Genomic DNA, 23670 nt, shown 5'->3' with positions numbered 1-23670 from the left:
TTTATTTCACTTAACGTAATGCCCTCGAAGTCCATCCATTGTTGCTGCAAATGGCAAAATTTTGTTCTTTTTATGGCTAAGTAAGATTCCATTATATATAATATATATATACATATATATATATGTATATATATATCACATCCTCTTTATCCATTCTTCTGTCGATGGACACTTAGGTTGTTTCCATGTCTTGGTTATTGTAAATAATGCTGTGTATTAGTGTTCTTTTGAACCATAAAAATTACCACAAGCTCATACTTAAAACAACCCCCATTGATTAACTCATAACTCTGTATGTTAGAAGTCCAGGAACAGCAAGGCTGGAATTTCTGGGTGAGGAAGCTCACGAGCTATGATGAGGATCTTGGCCAGGACTGTGCTTCCTTCTGAGGCTCAGGGTCCTCTTCCAAGCACATTCAAGTGGTTGGCAGAATTCACCTCCTTACATGTGTAGAGCTCATAGCAGCTTCCATCTTCTTCCAGGCCTGCAGAGACACATTTCTCACTTCAAATCTCAGGGGAGGCCAACTGAGGCTAATCTCCCTTTCTAAAATGTTATCTATTCATGGTAGTGACTATCCATCATATTCAGTGTTAACATTCACATCTTAGGGGAGGGTTATAAGGAGCATCTACAGCAAAAGGAAGGTATCTTGTTATCTTGGGGGTCTTCAAAGATTTCTGCCTACCACACCTTCTCAGTCAGAGTAAAATCCAAACCCTCACTCTGCTCTGCCTACCTCTCTAGTCCCATTTCTCACTTCCTTCCCTCTTATTCATTTTGCTTCCGCTATCCTGTGTTTGTTTATTTGTTTGTTTGCTCTTCCTCAAACTTGATAAACCAGCATCTGTCAAGGTTTTTTGTATTTTCTATTTTCTCTACCAGAAATATTTGGTTATATATCCTCAGAGCTAATCCCTTCTACTCAAATGACATCTCATCAATGAGGACCCCCTCCCCAACCTATAATCATAGAGCACTCAAGCATGAGTATCTCTCTTATCCAGATTTCCCTTTCCTTCAAAACACATTAACACCCTCAGTGCCACATATTTACTTGGGGTGTGTGTGTGTGTGTGTGTGTGTTCCCAGAAGAAATGTAAGTTCCACATGTTTGCTATAGACTGGATGTCCCAGAATTTAGAGGGGTGTCTAGCACATAGCTGTTATCAGTAAATATGAATTAAATGTGTTGCCCTCACAGAGCATAAGTTTGTGTGGGCAGGTAATAAATAACTATACTGTAAGGCCTATTCAGGTCATCTTCAACCAGCTTCCTCAGCTTCTATTTTGTGATGGTTGCAAACTGCCTAAAAAGTGTCCTGGGGAATTTATTTTAAGCATCTATTTCAGTTCAGTCAGTGATTTTATGTATTCTGTTCTTTGAATAGCCAACTCTCTGGGGAAGGCCTGGATGGCCCATATCTTCCTTCTAGTAAATAATTAAAGAAATTCAGCATAGAACAATTATTAGGCTCCTTTTCCCAGGCCTGGCCTCTTGCCCTCCACAGAACACATGGGCTTATTTTGACAAATTTCATTTGTCCCCAAAGCATGCTTATTCCTGGTAGTCAGTTTAATGATCTTATGATTGCAGATCATGTCCCCTTGTAATGTTAAGCGTTTATAGAAAGTACCTCCTACATCCTGCAATTACAGCACCATCTTTAAAATAATTAGTCACAAAGAAAGAATGTCAGGCACTTTTAGGGGTTAGCAGGATGACATTAATTTCATCAGTAATTATTCAGGCAGAACAAGACCTTTTCAGAAGGATACTCAAATAAATAACTTCTATGCTACCAAATTTAAATGCACATGTTTCATTGTTTCAAAACAGTTAAAGGTAAGTGGCAAAGTGAGTGATACCAAATAGTTGCATATTGAGAGAAATATGAGGGGCAATGCTGTTTTTAAGAGGTAGTCTAGTATAGTGGGAAAATTACGTGCTTCAGAGTCATTTAGAGCTAGTTAAAAGTCTTCATTCTGCCACTTGCCTTGACCTGGTAAGGTAATCTTGCCCTGCTTATTATCCACATCTGCAATAATGGAGGAAATAACACCTAACTCCCAGGGTTATTGCAAGGGTTCCAGAAGCTGATATACAGATATGCCTGTGACAGAGATGCAAAATGGATAAAAAAGATACAAATTCATGGCAATGACAACACAGATGCTGAAAAGAAAGTAATTGAAAAATGTAAGACCTGGAATGGATTTCAGAGGCTGGATGGAAATCCCTTTTTGCAGAGATAAAGAGATTGAATATGATGCTGTATCAAAGTCTTGGGGCTTTAACCAGCAAGTTTTTCTGAAAAAACTTTGAGCATAATCCATGCCTTACAATGCAAATATAGTGTTTATTCACCCCACCCATCTCTTCCTCTTCATTCTTAGGTATTTTAAAAACATATTCAAAAAGCTTTGTAATTTATGTCACAGATACTTTCATTAAAAGATTTTATATCATTAGGAATCAATAGGATTTAAAATTAGGCAAGGAATCATTGAACCCACCATTGTTCAATTAATAGAGGACAATAATATTAGTAACTTAAGTTGCAAATATGCATATACACATAAATAAATTTATTATAAATTGAGATTAAAGTGGTGCATTTAGAATCTTCTAGTTTTTCCAGTGCTGCAGACTAATGGAAGCCAGATGCATGGAGTGGATTATGCTCAGAATCATAGTGGCTTTATTCTTATCTCAGATTTTGTTTCTCACTTACAAAAAAGAGTATGGATTGGTCTCGCTTAGCTTGTTTGCTCATCCAAAGTGAAGTCTGTTTGGAAATGGTTAATGAATGCAGCACACCTCCCTTTCAGAATGAGCCAGTTCAAGGTAATCAGGTTTCCATCATTTCAGGAGCCAATTTTTCTTTTCTTTTTCCTCATTTGTCCTTCCCCAGCACACCCCACTGCAGAGTAGTCAGCAGAGGGGGTTTGAATAAGAACAGTACTTTACATGTAAATAAGGCCTTTCATCCAAGTATCCCACAGTTCTTTGTAAACATTATCTGGCTGAATATAGATTATGAGCATCCTTTTAAAGCTAAGAAAATGGGTACCATGCAGGTAAGTGACTTGCCTAAGGGCACACACTAAGACTGGTGTTGTTCAGACAATGCTCCTGCTGATTTGAGGATTTAATCATCCTACTGGGCCAGGTAAGGAAATCTACCTGCATTACAACTCAAAGTTCCTGTATATCCCCGCTTGAGTATCACTCATATTCATATAGCCCACAACGACAGCCTCTTCATTCCATCAGGTGTTTCTCCTCATAATCTGTTTTACAGCTTTCTGTCAATGTTGATAATCCCCATACTGTCACAGATCACTCTAATCCTTGAGGTTAAAGACAGCAATTATGACTTTCCCTCGTTGAGTTTTAATTTCCACATTTGGAAACCTGGCTCAATGGGACACAATGCAGCAGTGAAAAACATAGTTTAGAATGAAGAGAGAATCCACAATTCTTATTTGTAAATCTAATCTGCAGGATAAATGAAATGCAAAAGTTGATGGTAATGGAAACTTGAGGTTGCTAAGTGGAAGATTTTAAAACCTGGAAATGAAAAAAACATTTTCCCTGAATTATACAAGTGTGGTACTTGTGTTTGACTTCCTGAGGGCCAAGCTAGGCTCTTTCTTACAAAATGTATATTGTAGAATAATATATTTTAGAAGAAAAATCTCAACGTTTCCATTGTTAAGATGTCAATTTGTCATGAAAGCGCATACAAAATGCTAAAAAACATGGATGGTTATAAGGCACCCAGGACCCTGTAGGATCTCCATGGTGCTTGGTGCTTCTCTCCTTCTTTGCTCACTTAAGAGTAGGTATAATACTCTCACAGGTTCAGATAAGGGAACATCACAGTGCTATATTGGCTTTGGTTCCAGTCCTGTTGTCAGTTCCCTGCGTGGCCTTTGTAGGTCATGCATCCTCTCTTGAGCACAATTCCTGCACCTAAAAATGAAATGTTTAGATCAAATGATCTCTCCAGTTTCTCCCAGATCTAAAATGTTATGAGTGTTCTAAGATCTGAGCCTATCATGATTACCTATGAGAGTTTTAAACCATGATACCAACTCTAGAATATCTTGCTCCAGATAGCCCTAATTTCCCAAGATAGCTGTCTTCATTATTCTGTATCTGTGCTGCCTAATACAGAATCCACTAGCCACATGTGGCTATGAAACAACTGAAGTGTCTGGTCCAAACTGAGATGTGCTGTGGGTATAAAATGCACACTGTGTTTTAAAGACATTTAAAAATTGTCTAAAATGTCATTGTACATTTTGCTTTAATTGCATATTGAAACTTTATATTTTGATAAATACACTATTAAAATAATTTTGTTTCCTTTTATTTTTTAAATATAGCTTCTAGAAAACTTTATATTAGATAGTCTATTTACACTTCTATTGGACATTACCCTAGATAACAAGAAAAATATGTACGTATGTACGTATGTGCTTATATATGTAGTAATGGGTGTAAATACCTGCAAAATCAAACTGTAGGTTTTTACCTTGAATATACCATAGAACACCATCTAACCCAGTTTCCTGACCTCACCCCAGTTACATATTATTATTCCTATTTTATGAATAAGGCTCCAATAGATCAGCTGAATGGCCCCAAAACAGAGAGCCTGTAAAATTTGGTATGGTGCCTATAGCTCAGTGTACTTTTTAAATGTCACTGTATAAATTCACTTTAAAAATACTATTATATAACAGATTCTGCCATTTTCTACTCATTTTGGGAAAATGACAACTATGCTTAAAATATTTTTTGTCAATTTTAAAGAATATTTTTTTGAATCTAGCATTCTTGAATTTGAATCAGAAAGCTACTATCAGTTGAGGAAAATGTTGGGTTCAGAGGCTGCACTATAAATGACACTATGTTTTCTTTCTGAAATTCTGAAAAATGGAGGCATGAAACAAAGGAACTGCAAAGAGAAGAGGGCAAGAGATGCCCTTCATCACCAAGAAGACCTGGCTTGCTGGACTGCTGGATGTGGTTTTTTATCCTTGGACAATTAACAGAAGAATGACACCCACTGCTCCTTTACTATCCCCTTTCTGAATCCCTACTCTGTAGTTTACATTTTGCCCCCGAAAGGCTCTCAATTACATCAGACAGGATATTAATTACATGAATCCCACTGTCACTTTACATTCTTTATTCCTTATTCATTCCTTATTCTATTTCCCATCCCAATTTACATCCAGCCAAATTGTTCAACACAGTATATCAACAGTTCTGCATGAGATAAAATTGTTTTAAAAAATATTGATTCAAAAATAAAAATGCGTAGTGACACTCAGATAATAAAATGCCAAAAAATGGACATACCTCAAATTTAAATGTAAACAGCCTCTAATTATAAAATTCTCAAGGAAAAAATAAAGTTTAAAGATTATTTCCCATTGTACTTTAAGGTCAAAGTTGTTAAAGTTGGAAGGTATTCAAGTCCAAAATCAAATTGTCTCGCCCTTGTGAGTTAAAATTTAAAGAAGTTAAAGTCTAAAATTAATTGTCTTTGCCTTTTTATTCTCAGTCTCAGCTAGAGGGTTGTCAGTATCTAGGTAGACTGGGGTTCCTTTAGCAACTACCAAGTAGGCTCTTTCTGGATAACATTCCTATGGTTGTATTAATTTAACATGAAACTCTCAGGAATCTCACTTTTAAGAAGCCCTAAGACTGAAGTAAGCATCCATGAGTATCAAAGTATTGGTTCTATATATACTGAATTTAGAGGTCAATACTCAACTCTTAAAAATGCTACCCAGGGACAATTGTGTTCCTAGACTGTGTATTTAGCCTTGATAAAAATTGAAGTTTAAAACAGTAAGGTCTGTATTCAGAATGATTCTTACACCTATGGTTGAATCATAGTCAATCACAGCAAGGGCTCAGTGGTATCTGAATAAAGGAAGATGGGGGACAAAAGAAAACAAAAATAAGTTTTCTTGCTTTTGTCCTAGTAAGGGATATTAGTGTATACCAGTTGTCTGAAGCCCACAACAAATACGCTTGAACTGAGCTTAAATAAACTTTCAACTGGTGATTACTTTTGGTTCTATCCATTAGCCATATTTCTCAGGGAAGGAGATTTGTTGGGGAGGTGTCCACATATGCATAATATTTTAAATTCCATTTTCTCTTTTGAGTCTTACGTTTTTAGTATGTCAGCACTAAAATGAGTACAAGCTCTTTGTAATTATGTAATGTGCCACTTTAATAAGTCCAGACATTTCCAGTTTTAATGGAATTGTCATTCACTGCCTACCTAAGCCTGGCCTGGACATTTTAAGCTATAACTTTATTAGCTCATTTTTGTACACCCAGAACTCAGCTGCCTTGAAGTTTCAAACACCAACACCTGTCTGTAGAAAGCTTCTTACCCTTATGATTGTATTATTGCCTTTTCTATGTTGCTTAGGAAAAGTTTTTCCTTTACAGTAAGCCTTGATGCTATAAGGCATTATAGGGTCCCTCCCCATCTTGCTGACCTCTTATCCTTATTGAGGATCCCACTGTCTCTCCAAGTAAGCTAAATGTAGTTTGTATTTTCAGTAGAAAGAACTCTAACATCATCTTCTCTGAGTCACCTACATCTTTGCTGAGGCCAGAGAGGCCACCATTCCTTATCTAGGATGTTGTGTCTGCTGGGACTAATTATGAAGCTCAGAGGCTTTACTGAGGCCTGAGCACCCCCATAACCATGTCTGCCTATTTTCTTTGGACAAAGCTGCCTAAAGCTGCAGTCATCCACCAAGGTCCAAACAGCCTATGGTTAGCTAAATCATTTTGGCTAAGCTTCAGCAGTTAAAAGACCATCACACAAATATAACAACCTGCTCAGTCTAACATATGCCTCTACAAACCACCATGATTAAAATGCATGACCCATGTACTGAAGTCCAAAGTCCAAAGATGAAGCAAACCAGCCCAGTCAACCACTCCCTGGGTGTCTTGCTCCATGGTATTTTCCCCTTATCTCATTTCATGATTGTCCTGACCCATTCACCCACTGTAGGGATCTTTAGGTGTCCCAATGAATAGCACCTTGCTTCTCTGCACAGAAAAAATATAACAAAGAAATGGAAAATTAAAAAAACATTATCATCTTTACTATTAATAAAATCTAGGTAGAAAACATGGCTTATGGTGGACATATCTGTGAGCAAGTCAGCTTACACTCAGTAGACCCCAGAATTAGCTGGGCTCACTCTTCTAGTCAAAAGCAACATTTCATGAGATACACCTCCATAGGTAGGGTACCAGCCCAAGTAAGGGCGGGGCATGAACAATCCTTTCACTGAGGCATGGCATACTGAATTACTAGTACAGGATTTACTACACTCTTTCTGCTTTTTATTAGTAATGTTTGCCCCCATATTGGTTTGTCTTTCACAAACTAGTTTTAAGTTCTCAAACAACAGGGATCATGCTGTTCATCACCTCTGAATGCTCACAGTGTTTCTATGATTCACTATGCTTTGTAAGACTCTAATAATGCATTTTGAGTTAAATTACTTATCCCAATCATTGAAATTTATAGAAGAGAAATGGTGGGCTGCAAGAAAATGGCACTAGCTTAGCCATCTATACTAGTCAGTATACTTCTGTTCCAAGGGAAGGAAACCAAGCTTAAACTGGTTTAAGCAAAAGAGGACTGTTGGCTTATATAATTGGGGAGCATTTAGGTTGAAGTCATTTCAGATAGTGTTGTATTCATGTTTTCAAACATTGATGTGTTTGAAAAGTCCCCATTTTTCTCTCTTTCTGGACTCCATTTGCTTTTGCCTTATTTTCACACATTTTTTAAATGTTTATTTTATATTGGAGTACAGTTTAACAATGTTGTGTTAGTTTCAGGTGTAGAGCAAAGTGATTCAGTTATACATATTATTTTCACAAATTTTTTAATGAGTCATGTTAAGAAAGCTTTACTCAGCTCCAAACCCACCTTAAACTTTTAGCTCATAATTCCAGGGAAAACAAGGGCATTATTTCCCTAATTGTCCAGGAGAGAACTCAGATTCATTTCCCTCACCTTGAACCATACACTATTACCAGGAGGCTGAAATAGTTCCTCTGGATTTAGAGGGGTTAGGATCAGCTCCACTTGGACTTCTCTGAACCAATGTTATTATTAAGAATGGTGGGGGGGGGGGGTGCTGGCTTCCCTGGTGGTGCAGTGGTTGAGAGTCCGCCTGCCGATGCAGGGGACACGGGTTCGTGCCCCGGTCCGCGAAGATCCTACATGCCGCGGAGCGGCTGGGCCAGTGAGCCATGGACGCTGAGCCTGTGCGTCCAGAGCCTGTGCTCCGCAACGGGAGAGGCCACAACAGTGAGAGGCCTGCGTACCACAAAAAAAAAAAAAAAAGAATGGGGGGCGGGGTTTCTCAAAGAAAGACTTGCCATGTTTAAAAAATAGCATATGCCCGTTAAAGAATTAGACAGAACTACAATCAATCCCAGTGCTGCCATGCACTAGCTATTTGAAATTGTGCTAGGTATTAATCTTTTTTTAAACTCTTCATAAGATTTTTGTGAGAATGAAATGAGACACTAAATAAATTGCCTAAGATACATAACATATTCAATAAACGTTAATACCCTTAAGACACTTCCTATACATATTTCTTAATGTCATTCATATTTAAAATAAAGATGTCCTTAAAAAAGTTAATAGAAAATAGAAGAAGCAGGGGAAGGTGATGAATGGATGTACAAAAACCTACTGAAACACAGTGATTTGAATGTCAGAGACCATGTACATACATAATTGCATTTAAATCTCTTTGGAGGAAAATATATTGTTGTGTGACTACAGTTGATAATGGCAAGTGCCAGAGCTACCTTAATTGTGCCCTTTGTTACTGTGAAACCCATTGAAGCCAAGTATCTTTCATTTATTTATCAAAACTCATGTGTCTAAGATACTTCAAGAGAAATTGTAGACATAAAAGATATTGGATGTATTAGCATTCAAATAATACATCACCTTCCCATTTTTACCTTATAATTCTTATATCCATTATACCACAAATCACCCTTCAAACTGAAGAAGGTTAAGTATTTTAACAAAGAGCTTGTTGTACTCACATTATATAAACAGGTGCCACTACTGTGTAAAGGGAGTTTGATATTTCTGCAAGATATCCCTTGAGGAGCGGTGACAATGACCAAAAATATTTTTTTTAATATGTGAACTCATCTAGGAAACCTCACAATAAGGACAGAACTGATCTGAATTAATTCCAGATCACAACTTATTTGGCTGCCATGAGCTACTGTTCTTTATAACCATCAACCTTGGATTTTTAACTATCTGTGTCCCATTCTCAATTCAGCTCTGACATACAACTCTAGCTATCTTCATTATATAATCTTCTGGGGTAACTTTTCTGATTCCTATCCCTAATTGAGTTGATTGTTAAGTTTGAAGAAATTTTAGAGTCTCTTGCTGAGCACAGTCTCCATTAAATGCTAAATTATACATACTTATAATTAAGTAAATTATATTAAAAATACAATTAGTCAATTTATAAAACTCATCACTTTCCAATTATTTTAATTCATTGAAAGTCTATATAGTCTACAAAGCACTACATGCAAGATCCAGGATGGATAATATGTATATAATACCTGCCCTGAAAAGGTTTAGATTCTGTAGTCTAGTGATATTTTTCAAACTGTGGCTTGGTGCACACCAGAAATGTCATACGTTAATAAGTGAGAAGGCAGAAAGGGATCCTATGGTCAAATAGATTTGGGGATCACTGTATTATATGAAGTAAAATACATTATGTTACTGTAGGACTTATCTGAAATGCGTATATGCCAATGTGCTTTGGATTGCTCCAAAAGAAGTGCAATCATCAGGCTTTTAAAGTATTAGAACAATTTTTGGAGGGATGTATCTTCTAGAGCTAAGATTCCATAGGATTTGAAGGTTCCATAGGTTACACTACTGGGTAATACTTGTATTCTTTTTGGCAACCCACCTTTTGTCATTTGCTCTTCAATTTCATGCTCTATAATGGCGAATAAGGGACCAAGTCATTCCTGCCCACCCTTCTTACCTTTCCTCTTGGTCAAGTCAGCTTCCTGCTAATAGAGGAAAATTGAACAGCTTCCAAAACACTGGCAAGCATGCATCAACCCAGCAGAGCAAATGACCTCTACATGTAGAGAACTGTTTAAAATAGACTCTTGTAAGTAACCATCCAACACTTCCTTGTGAGGCAAGAATGCATTCTCTTAAGGTATTTATTGTAGCAATATGTGTCCACAGGGGATTTAGTGTTGTTTAAAAGGACAGGGTGAGTAATGAAAAAGAGTAATTCTATATAAATCAACCCAGGGGCAAATTAGGGTGAAGGGCTTAGCAGAACACGGGACTGGCAAATTGTAAATCCTCTGAGTTGTCTATTACTCCATGAGCTTTTGTTGAGAATTCCTCTGAAAAGCTTACTGCAGATTATCACCGTTATCTGTGAACATCTGAGGTATACTTTATCACTAGAGGAGAAAACTTTTAGAGCTTGGAAAGAAATTCAGTGGGCTGCCTTGTATCTCAGGGTTTTAGTGAAGCAGTGTTTCAGCTTCTTGGGGGAAACCACTGCAGGTATAATACAATACCACTTAGAATGCAATGTTCTTTCTGGTGTCACACACACACATGTACACACATGCATGCATACACACATGTGCACATCAAGATTTAACTGTGTGGCGCAATGAATTTTAATCTTTTACCAACATTAATGTTTTGAGTATAAATAATAGATAAGAGTAACAGGTATCAAATACAGTAACATTATCAAATTTTCTTCTTCTATATATTCTCCCTTGGAAATCTCACGTAATTTTCACAGAATCCTTTGTTTTGTCGTTGGGATGATTAGAAACAAATAATTGTTTTCAACTCTGAGCCTTCTCCAGATCTCCTGGACTGCATTTCTATGTTCTTGCTGGGCAGCTCCACGTGCATAACCCATCAGTAACTCAAACTCAACATGCCTCAAATTAGACTCATTAATCTTCTCTTTCCAAAATACTCCTATTTTTATGTTTACCATTTACAAAAAAGACATCATTTTCTTCACTCCTCCCCACCCAGCCATTCAAGTGTAAAGCATTTTTCTTTGCTTCTCATCTTTCTTGGACTGTTAAATGCTACCTCCATGATCCCATAAAAAACATTGAGAACAAACATAAACAAATTTGAAATAAGAAAACAAAAGCTTTATTTTGACTTAAGCGTATCACTTAATGAGTATTTTTAGAATACTACAATGAACTAGGAAATTACAGACTAGCTGCATGACCTTGGGAAAGTCACGCAAAATTTCTGTTCTTCGTTTTCATGAGGAAAAAGAAAGAACATTGTAGCCTCATAAGGTTAGTGGGAGGATACAAAGATGTGATGTTTGTGGGCTTGCTATGCAAATCATAAAGCAATAAAAATGCAAACAACTCAGCCATTTCTCGTCTATAACCTCACTAACTCCATCAAGGCTTGATGATTCCTTTCCTTCTAAAGTAGTATTAAATTTTTAACAGGTTTTTCATCGAGGCTATGTTGGCTTTTGAGCCACTAAAACTAAGCCTTCATTTCATGCACTGGCTCACTCACTCACTTTTTAACTCAACTAACATTTAATAAAGACTACAAGGGGCTCAACACTATGCCCTGGGCTTGAAATATAGACATTATCTGAGCCTTATTATGTGAAAAATTAGCGATTGCACTTGCTATAGAGAGTTAACATGAGTTAATGGGTAAGATGAGTCTTCCTTAGCTTACACTGTGCCTGACATCATGCAGTGGGTGTTTGCTAACTATTGGTTACGGTCCCTTTATCACTGTTAATGTCTAAAGCCCACATTTCCTGGCTCCCTGCTCAGTTTTCTCTAGATATAAAACACTGTCTTCCTTACACATACATTTATTTTCCTGTCTAAACAGCTAAATTTTTATGATACACCCTCATATGTAAGAATATACGTTGTGTCCCCAAGGATTTCAATATTGAATGAATAAATATTTAATGAATAAAATTTCCTCAATATCATATCAATGTGAAAATAAATGCCTTTAAAGCTATTTAAAAACCCTTAAGGCAGTAGGCTGTCTGGATATAAAGAGGCACCTGACATTCATATCAGCACCCATAAAATAGAATAAGCCCTTCCACCTAGTTTCTTTCCCCAGCACTTAAATTTTTCCAACTACTCATTTACATTTCCTTTGAATCTTTAAGCAGTGTTCAAAAATAGCTCTTTTACAGGAAGTAAATTAATCAACAGACATGCAGTTCTCATTGAAAGCAATATCACAAGGAACACCCTGCATTCATAAGCTTACCAGTGCAGTAACCTCAGTTTCTCTCTGTCTCTCTGTGTCTCTGTCTCTCTCCATCTTTCTCTCTTTCTGTCTCTCTCAGCCTCTCTCTCTCTCTCTCTCTCTCTCACTCACACACACACACACACACACACACACACACACACACACACACACATACGCTCGTATCTATAATCTTGTCTCTCTATGTATCCAAGGAAATTGGCTGAGTAAGCCTATTGGTGATGAATCACTTTGCAACTGCATCGTGAAGATAGAATAGAATTCAGTTAAACAATTCTTGCTTTCCCCACATTTCATTAACTCAAACCTACTTCTATGGTCCCCCATAGTTTTTTTTCTAGAAATATGTGCCAAAGTAACAATAATACTAGTCATAATTTATAACAATCTGTCCCATAGACTCCAGCATATACCTCATGCATCAATTTGAAACATATGAAATTGATCATAGTCAGCTGGTTTTGACATAGAAATACAGCAATTTCTATGACTTAACCTAAAAGGACACATGCCACACATTTGCAATTCTTTGTTCCCTTTTTCCCACCACTGGACTGAGTGCTCCTCAGGATAGATATTTTGTCTTACTCTCTTCTGTATGTAATGCTCCAAGCACGGTGCTTGGCACAGAATAGGTGCTAACAAATGCTTGTAGGTAAGAAATAACTCTCTTTTAGAGAGTATTTGTGTGCATTATGCTGGATGATTGACAGACCACACTTCAGTATAGTTGAGGCAGAAACTATTAGAAAGGATAACTAAGTTGTTAATGAGACAAATATTGGGCCAATAGACCAGTCTTAGAATGGTCTATTGGGCAATGAGTAGCCTGGGCTCTACTCTTTGCTGGTTCCAAGATCTAAGCAATTTCATTTAATCTCGTCATTAAATCACAATTCTTTCCTCTGTCAGATTAGATTAACATATTATCAGACATTTATGGAGTACATAATCTGTATAGGCCACCTGTAGTTTACCTGCATTACCTCATGTAATAATCAAATCAACTTAATGAGTGGGAAATTATAGTTAGTCCCATTTTACAGATGTGAAAAGAATCCAAGGCTATCAAGATAGTAGATAGTACAACTGGGTTTAAGTGGTGTTTGTCCAGCTTCAAACTCAGATGCCTAATCACTTCATTATGAAGTTTTCCCAAAGCCTACCTGGCAAAATAGAGCTGAGAATCAAAGAAGATTATAAATGTTCAAGTACTATAAAAATTATCGAGTTACCATTGGTTGTACTCCTATGTCCTATATTAGACATTTTATATATTTTATATTATTTAATCCTTAAAATATATTTTGAAGTTGGTATTATTTTCACCACTTAACGAATAAACTGAGGTTCAGAAAGAAATGACTTCCCATGGTCACCAGCTGGTATGTAACAGTCTTAAAATCTTAACAACCTAAGTGCAATTATAATAGTTACAATTAAAGACAAATGAAAAAAGTTGGAAAAAAGTTGAAACCCTCCTATTACCTTTATCTAAAATATGTAGAATATGAAAGCCCACAGATATGTATTCAAAGCTTGGCCCCATATCTCAAACAGACAACTTTGTTTCTTTAGGCCTCAAATTTTTTCACACATAAAAGAGGAATGATAATACCTCTGTAATTTTAAGAATTAAATGGCATATCACACTTCAGAAGCTTTGTATATTGTGCATATGCAAGATATACTTGTCATGATACTCATTGTTACATTATCCCATCAGCTAGCAGGAATATTAGTAAAGCTCCCTTAGTTGGAAGAGTATTTATTATAGATGAGTCCCTGTGGGCAATAAACAACTTTGAATGGCACTGTGGATGAGGAGAAGACGCTGTGTTTAAACAGTGATATTGACCCAGTTTTATCTGGTTACAAAATGAAACTCTAAGCTAAACCTATTGGAAAAGTTAGGATATTTTTAAAATATGGAGTTTGATGATTGAGCTCAACTGTCTGCTTGGGAATTTGTTATTTGGAAGTACCTACCTTCAATGTCACTGCTAAAGAGCATGGCCAACAATTCATACTAAAGGGGGCCGTACAAATGGAAGGTACCCGACATATTCACCTCAGTCCTTTCTCAGGCTGTATGTAAGGGCATTTTATCTCTTCCTAGACCTCTTGTAACACATCTCTCTGCTGTCTTGATGAATTATAGGTTCATGCTCTGTCACAGCACCCTGCATTCTTGTTTATCCAAAGACACCTACTTTAATGTTCTCTCTTGGGTCATTTTCTCACCATTTATATCTGAGAAGCTTTGCACATCCAGGTGTGTCCATAAAGCTATTCTTCTCAGTCTGACAAGACTTTATTTTGTAGATCATGCAGTGCTCAGGGCATCTACCTACTATTATTGAGTTCTCCTGCTGTTCTTTGTGGACAGGTCCTGAGCCTTCCATGGTCCTCCTAAATATGTTTGGATCCCCCTAAGCTCCATATGGTCTTTCACTGAGGCCGTATTCTCTAAGTCATGGCACTCATCACATTCTGTTTCAGTAATCTAGATTACTTCTTTAAGTTCTCCACTGTACTATGCATGCCAGAAGAGTTGGCAGCATAACCTGCCTAGTTTACTACTGTGTCCTTAGATCCCAGTAATATACAATTGACACCGCACTTCAATGAATAAATTGTCGACTTTGTGAATAAATTATTTATTTATTTCATGAATAAAATAAGTTGTTCATGTATTTATCTCCATCAGAAGAGTTTAACCTCTATAGATAGTACAGTCAGGTTTAGTAGGCCTAACAATTCTACTTTTAGGTGAGAAGTCAGGGACTCACCAAGGTCAAATATTTTCCCCAGGGTCACAGTTACACAATCATTGAAAGGAGAGGGGAAACAAGAACCCAATCCTTCTGACTTGAATGCAGGGCTCTGCCTTCTATTTCAGCCATAGCAGGCAGGCACTTTTATTACAGCCACCTTTATATTTAGTCTCCCTTCTAATTCAGGCTCTTGTTGCAGTGTTATACCTGGCAATTTAGGTTGTATTCACTGCTGATATATATTCCTAAATGTATGCAATAAATTTAAATGAATAAGATGTCTTGCTGAGTGGAAAATCTGGATTATTATGTCCTGAAAGTAGATCAGCATAACCATTATATGCACATAAAAATAACCTTGGGGTTGTTAATATGAATAATACGTTTTATCACCATTAAAGCAAGATTTAGATGTTTAGCCTTTTCTCACATAACAGACTGTTCATTTTAGTAGAGAAAAACTCTTAATAAAAAAGATTAATGAGATAACTAGTTTTCTTTTTATATACAGAAATTTTTCCTATTTCTGAAATTATGTCTCTTCTGAAAACTCAGACACTCTCTTTGCCATAAATTAAAGGCCACTCTTTGGTGCAAAAGAAAAGACTGAACAGGTGAATTTTACAAGTGATGATCTTAAATATTGATGCTATCAAAGGCTTTTGTTGGAGAAAGTTTCCTTATTAACTTGCCAGCAGGTAAAATTAAATCTCTATGAGGTCTCTTTTCCTCTAAATAGTTTTCAGCTGGCAAACATATCGAAAAATACATATGACCAGGGTTCAACCAAAGTAATGGAGCAGTAAAAATAGAAGGAAGTAAAAAGCCTTCCTTTTTCACTTAAACCTCAAAGAGGAGAGCAGATTTGATCTGAATTGATACTCTCTTCAACAATTCAAATTCTGTTTTTTAAATTAATTTTTGTTGGAGTATAGTTGATTTACAATGTTGTGTTACTGTCTGCTGTACAGCAAAGTGAATCAGTCCCATATAAGTCATTACAGAGTATTGACTAGAGTTCCCTGTGCTGTACAGTAGGTTCTTATTAGTTATGTATTTTATATATAGTAGTGTGTATATGTCAATCCCAGTCTCCCAATTTATCCCTCCCCCCTTCCCCCCCCCTTGGTAGCCATAAGTTTGTTTTCTACATCTGTGACTCTATTTCTGTTTTGTAAATAAGTTCATTTATACCATTTTTTAAGATTCCACATATAAGTGATATCATATGATATTTATGTTCAATGTGAGGCAGAATCCTTGACTGCCAGTAATTCCCATTGATTTAGTTTCTCCTTGGATGGTGATGACCAGAACATTTAGCTTAATACCCCTTGGTTCCAATTAAGAGACAGATGATCTTGAGGAAGAGGCAAATAGTCTTAGGCAGAATGAGATGTCTCTGGCCTCAGGCCACTCAAGCGAAACTGCATTAAGCACTGGTGGTAGTTAATCTTCAAAGTAGTCCCTAATGATTCTTTCCTCCTCATACTGCCCTCCTCCACTGGATAGGGCTGACCTGGGTAACTAATAAGATATTGTAGAAATTAGGGAGTATGACTTTTGAGGTTAGGGCATAAAAAGCATGGTGCCTTTTACCTTGCTCTTTTGGGTCATTCTCACCAGGGAAAGCCAGTTGCCATGTCATGAAGGCTCATATGGTGAAGAACCGAGGCCCCCTGCCAATAGCCATATGAGTGAGCAATCTTGGGTATGGAACCTCCAGCCCAGCCCAGTCTTCAGACGGCTGGAGACCAGGCCAACATCTTGACTGCAACCACATGAGAGACCCTGGGTCAGAAATACTCAGTTTACCTTCTCTTGGTTTTCTGATGCCCAGAAACTATGAAGTAATAAATGTTCACCATTGGAGGCACTAAAGTCAGGATAATTAGTTAGATAATAGGAATAGATAATGATTAAAGCACTAATAGAACCATTTACATAGCACCTTTGCTTCCTAAGCACATGTTAAAGCCTGCTCCCTTTTAAAAGGGCATATAGGGAATTCCCTGGTTGTCCAGTGGTTAGGGCTTGGCACTTTTACTGAGGGACCCGGTTCAATCCCTGGTCAGGGAACTAAGATCCCACAGGTCGTGCGGCCAAAAAAAAGTAAGTAAATAAAATAAAAAAGGCATATAATCACTATTATTATCCACTATTGGAAAATCAGGAAACAGGCTGGAGAGGATCATTGAGCAACTCAGAGCCACAAGGCTTTTGTATGGTAGAGTGAGAATTCAAACTCAGTTCTAGAGAAATCTAAAATTATTTTTTTGTATCACAACATGTTCAGAGATTTAGGGTTCAAAGTTCAGTTTAAACAGCTAACACATAGACAAACAAGGCAACCTGCCTGAACTTACAGGTCCAACTCCTATGTTCTTCCTAGTATCCTGCAAGAAGACGACGTCAGGCCTCCTGGACCCAGGAATTCATTCTCCCAGGGGTCTGGGGTCCAAACATGGGGGGCAGACCACATCCAAAGACGTGTCAATGTGAGAGAAGGGAAGAGTTTTACAAAGACACAACTTTGTCTCAACTGAACAGTGCTCTGCAGGTCCAAACCTGTTCCAGAACCCTCCCCAGCATGAGCTAAAACCTTTGTTGCAATGTCATTGCAAGTTCACTTCTTGTTATCCTTGTTTTCACCTCCTCAGTGCTGGTGTTTGTGAGAGCACTTTTCAACAAGCTGCCTGCAAACAAATTCCTATTTCAGAGTCTATTTCCCAGATAAACTTCACAGTCTATCCTGATTCTCAACCCACTGCCTTATTTTTGAAATGATTGAGCTAGCCTAGGTATTTCTGATTCTCATGGTATAGTCCCTGAACCAGTAGCAATGGTGTCATCTGGGAAACTGAGAGAAATACAAATTCTCTGGCATACCCCAGTCTTACTGAACCAGAATCTCAAGATGTGGAGACCCAGAATGTGTGTTTAACAGGCCATCCAGGTAATTCTGATGCACCATAAAGTGTGACTGCTATTGGTGTAAAGATTTATTCCAGCTCTTAAACACCTTGGTATTGGGTTACTATCATATAAATGTCCTTCAGCTGGTTGGTCCAGAGTCTTAATAGGATCAGATCACACACCATTTGAGTTCCAAACATTATAAAATCAGATTACAATTCAGCAGTTGTTATGTGCAGGCTTTGGACACCAGATTCTAAATTTTTGCAATTTTGCAGTAAAGACAAGTTTATTCTAGTCAGGCTGGTGGGTACAAAGGGGTACAAACTTTAGAGTCAAGAGTAGCTACTTTATAATACCATCTTCACAATCATCTTGATATATAACCTTTCAGAAGTCATTTCAACTCTCTTGAGCTAGTTTTCTTATACGTATTATGGGTTTATGTGTTCATGCACTGACTACTTTACAGAATTGTAGCTAAGATTAAATGATATAATCTGAGAAGTAAAGAAAGCTTGGGGTCATATACCTTTCTTATGGGGTCTGGTAATTTGTACTCCCTATAAATAAATAAAAGACTATATACATACATGACTATAAACAATAATGTTAATATGTATTGAATGAGTACCGTGGTCTACACGAATCACAGTGGTATAGAACATATTTGTCTTATTTGATTTTTTATAATGAATGTGTTTTATGTGGGGGGGGGAAAGGAATTGGTCACAAAGCTCACACCTATCAGATTTACTGATTCAACATAAACAATTTGTTTGCAAAGTCAGTTGAGTCCCTATTCTCTAATGCCTTTTTCGTTCTTCCAATCTAAGGAGTTTAAGTATTTATTGATGATAATAACTGAGAATACTAATAGTTAACACTTTCACAGCATTTACAATGTGTATATGACGCTGTTCCAGGTATGTGAATGTGTTTGTTTGTGTATAAATACATAAATAATATAAGTATAATTAAACATTTATTATTACATGTTAATGTTAGCCTACATTCATAAATAAAAAGCAACAAACTAGAGCACAGAGAGATTAAGTAATGTACCCAAGGTCCCACAGCATTGTAAGAAGAGCTGGGATTTAAACCTCAGTAGACTTGTTTTTAGAGACCCTGGTGTCACCAATGGTGAAATACTGCCTCTCTAAGTAAAATAATATACTACTAGCATGATTCAAGGTAAATGTACAGCCATTGGCATTTTATTAGTTATCACTTTGGTGCAGGGTAAACAACATTTGATCCTGATAGGACAGGTTGAATTATTGTATGATTGGTTTTCAGGGTTTGCCAGAGATCAAGAAGAGATCATGGCAAACATGGCCAGCAGATACAGGGGTGGGAATTTGCATAAGAAAGTACACTAATAGTGGTAAAGCACCCAAAATTCTGAAGTCTCAGTACATAGTCCAGTTGGTCTGAAGCCCACACACTAAGTAAGCATGAAGGTGAATATGATAAACATCTTTCATTTTTTATTGTTATGCTTGGCTGACCAAATCGTTCAAGTTCCTCTTAATATTTGGATGTTTTTTCACCAAACTACTGCCAACCAAAACAGCAGCAATTATAACAGTAATGACTAGTTTTCTCAGATCCCTTTGTTGTGAGGGTGCCAGATATGACCTAGGTTTAGCCAATCAGCTGACTCATGCAAGAGAATGAAGAGGAAGAGAGTAACAGGAAGCAGCATCCATGAAATGGGAAGATCGATCTTTTGGCCAGAATGTGAGAAGGGGCAGTTGTAATTATAGCTCTTCACACACTGTCATAAATGTGGTCAATGGCAAATAGTAGGTGATGATAGCAGGGGTGTTTGTGCCACCTCAATCCTCCAACATGATGGGCTTCATTCTTTGGCTTCATTTTCCTGACTGGGTAATATCCAACACTGTTTCTCTGTCCCTGCTGGATGTCCTATGTACTTCCTAGTGCCTTTAATAAATTGTTTTTGCTTAAACTAGCTAGAGCCCTGTGTCACTTAACTACTATTACATAATAAACCACCCCAAATTTGGTGGCTTAAGATAACAATTATTTTGCTCTTTCTCAGAGTTCTGTGTCTCAGCAGTTCAGACTGGGTTCAGATGATCAGCTCCTCTGCTGGACGTTCCTGGTGTCACTCTTGTGGCTGCACTCATCTGGGAGCTTGAATTTCAGTGGATGCTCCAAGATGGCCTCATATGTATCTGACATTTAGCTGGGGCTCTTGGCTAGATGGAGCATCTAACCTTCAAGACATCTTAAGGCCAAATCTTGGAAGTCACATACCACTGCTTCCCCCACATCTATTAAAAGCAGTTGATAAGATATGAAGTCATTGAGTATATTATGGTCTGAGTAGAGAAAGTAATTATAAAGCAGTGAAACTGAATATGATAGAAGTAAATGTTGAGAATGACAAGAGCACAAGAAACAGTGGAGAGGATATAAAGAAAACAAGGAAACTTGAAACTGAATGGTGTATGTATGTGTGGAGAGACTTGGGAGGGAGTAATTATAAACACCCTGGCTTTGCTGGAGTGAAATGATGATATGGGTGGCTGCAGGAGATGGAACTAGAGTAAAAAGCAAAACCAGGCTCACAAGGGTCCTTCTGAGTCAGGCAAAGCAGTTATACTCTTAGAAGCAGTTGGTGGGCAATGAGAAAATTTAATCAATGGTGAAATCTGGTGACATTTCTGCTTTAGGAAGATCACTCTGGCAACCACGAGGAAGATAGATCTGAAAGCAGCAAGACCTTGCCTACCCTGGGGACAGCCCAAAAGCATCTTAGAGTCTCTGACAATGTGTGTCTCTGGTTTTCTTTATATCACATTATCACCCTGAAACACTGCCCACTGAAATATCGTTAAGCTGCTTTCATGCACATTTAAATAACTCACAGTTGGAAATGCCTGGATATTTTCAGGGTGGGCTATTTGATTTGCCTTTTTTAGTTTGCAGTAAAATAAAAAATAAGTGGCTCCTAACCTGTGCCTCCAGCACTCAGTCTACACATACCAATCTCAATTTAGACTATTAGGTCAAGCTGATTTCTGTTCAAAGGCTAATTCTGAACTGAAGCATGAATCTAAAATTCTTGACAATACAGAAAAAATTCCTGTGTAGGTCTAAATTTGTCAACCATAGTCTCATGTATTCTATCATTCTTACTGCCTTATTCCCTTACTATATGGTATATAACATTATTGGTAGTTACGTGTTTATCAGAAGATTTATTTATGATCTGTTCTCACCACTAAACTGGCAGCTCCATGAGCATCAGCCATGCCTCTCTCATTTGTGGAACTCACACTGCTGCTCAGCACAGTGACTGTCACACAGAAATCAACAAACTGCTAGATATTAAATAAATAAGATACGAGGAAGCAATGTATAGCACAAGGAATATAATTTTTCCAATAAGTATAGTAACTCTAAATGAAGTATAATCTATAGATATATTGAATCACTGTGTGGTACACCTGGAACTAACATTGTTAATCAACTATACTTCAATAAAAGTTAAATACATAATACAATCAATGAATACGTAAACATGATGGGGAGGATAAAATATTTTGTACATGTTCTGTCTCCCAAAGAAAGCTACGTGACCGCCACATAAATCTGTGCTGTAAAAGCTAATTCTGGAGAGGTATAATGTAGCGATAAGAGTAAGGTCTTTGATGTCCAGTAGACTAGGATTCAAAACTAGGAATATGCATGGATGGTTGTGTAACTTCAGACAAACTGTATTAGTTTCCTGTGGCTGCATAACAACTTACCAGAAATGGGGTGGCTTAAAGCAACAGATGTTTATTTTCTCACAATTCTAGAGATTAGAATTCTGAAATCAAGGTACCAGAAGGGCCACACTCCCTCCAAAGTTTCTAGGAGATACTTCTTTTAATGTTCCAGACTGTGATTGTTCCAGCATTCCTTGGTTTGTGGCAGCATAGCTCCAAACTCTGTAGCTGCCACCTCAGTCTTTACATAAACATTATGTGTTTCTGTGTTTATTAGCCTTGATTTTCCAGAGGAACAGAACCAAGAGGAGTTATGTCTATCTATCTATCTATCTGGAATTGGTTAAGATGAGAAGTCTCAAGATCTACAGTTGGTAAGTGGGAGACCCAGCAGTATAGTTAGTCCAAATCTGAAGGTGTGGGACCAAGGAGAGTGGATGGTGTAAGTTCTAGTTTCACTCAGAGTCGAAAGACAGGAAAAGGCTCATATCCTAGCCCAAAGACAGTCAGGTAGAGAGAGTGAATTCCCTTTTGTTCTATTCAGGCTTTCAATGGATTGGATGAAGGTCATCCATGCAGGGGAGAGCAATCTACTTTATTCAGTCTACCCATTCTCATGTTAATCTCATTAGAATTACCCTCAAGATGCACTCAGAATAATGTTTAACCAACTATTGGGGCACCCTGATGGCCCAGTCAAGCTGACACATACAATTCACTATCATACTGTGTCCTCTCCTTTTCTCTCTTTTGTAAGGACACTCTCATTTGACTTAGGGCCCACTCTAACTAAGGATACTCTCATCTTGATCCTTACTTTAATTACATATACAAAGACCCTATTTCCATATAAGGTCACATTCACAGGTAAGAGAGGTTAGGACTTGGACTTATCTTTTTTGAGAACACAATTTAATTCATTACTATATTAATTTTTTAGGGCGACCATAAAAAAAATACCATAGACTCGGTGACTTAAACAACAGAAATTTATTTTCTCACAATTCTGGATGCTAGAAGTTTCCAGAGGAGGTGGTCCCACCTTGGAAATTTAGAAGAGATAGCCCCACCTTTTGGGTCATTTGTCATTTTTTTAAAAAGTATAACACTTTTGCAGCTGGATCACCCTACTGGCTCACACTGTAGAATCACAGAAGTCTGCCAGCCTTCCTACATTTTGTCCCATCTCTTTCCCTTGAAATCCAGGCTGGCAGTGTTTCTGGGTATAACTTCATCTCTATTCCTGTCTTCTGCTGAGATGCCTGATTATGTCCATGAGTCACACCCATAATCTCTTCATCAAGTGATTATTTTTTTTCGAGCCTTGCTCTTGTTCTTCTCTCAAGAATATTTTTTTTCATTTCTTTCAATATGGATAGAATGAAAGTTTCCAAATCTTCAAGTCCTGGTTTGTTTTTGCTTAACAGTTCCATTAATTATCTCTCTCTTCTCATATATTCTTGAATGCAGTAAGGAGAGACCAGACTAAGCCTTCAATATTTTGTTTAGAAATAAATATACAAGTGTATCACTTACAATATCTATTTTCTAGAATACAATTAAGCCAAGTTCTTTGCCACTTTATAACAAGGATTACCTTTATTTCAGTTTCCAATAATATGTTCCCCGTTTCTGTCTGAGAATGCACCAAAATCAGTTTTAAGATCCATTTTCCTACCAACAATCCCTTTTGGGCTTTTTCTAACATGTGCCTCAAAATTCTTTTAGTATCCATCTGTTGCCTAGTGCCAAAGCCACTTTCATATTTCTAGGTGTTTGTTGAACAGCATCCCACTTCTCAGCACGAAAATCTGTATTCA

Source organism: Globicephala melas, chromosome 5 (assembly GCF_963455315.2).
Source record: "Globicephala melas chromosome 5, mGloMel1.2, whole genome shotgun sequence".
Classification (NCBI taxonomy): domain Eukaryota; kingdom Metazoa; phylum Chordata; class Mammalia; order Artiodactyla; family Delphinidae; genus Globicephala; species Globicephala melas.
The sequence above is the reverse complement of the archived record's forward strand: the minus strand, read 5'-3'. Positions refer to the sequence as shown.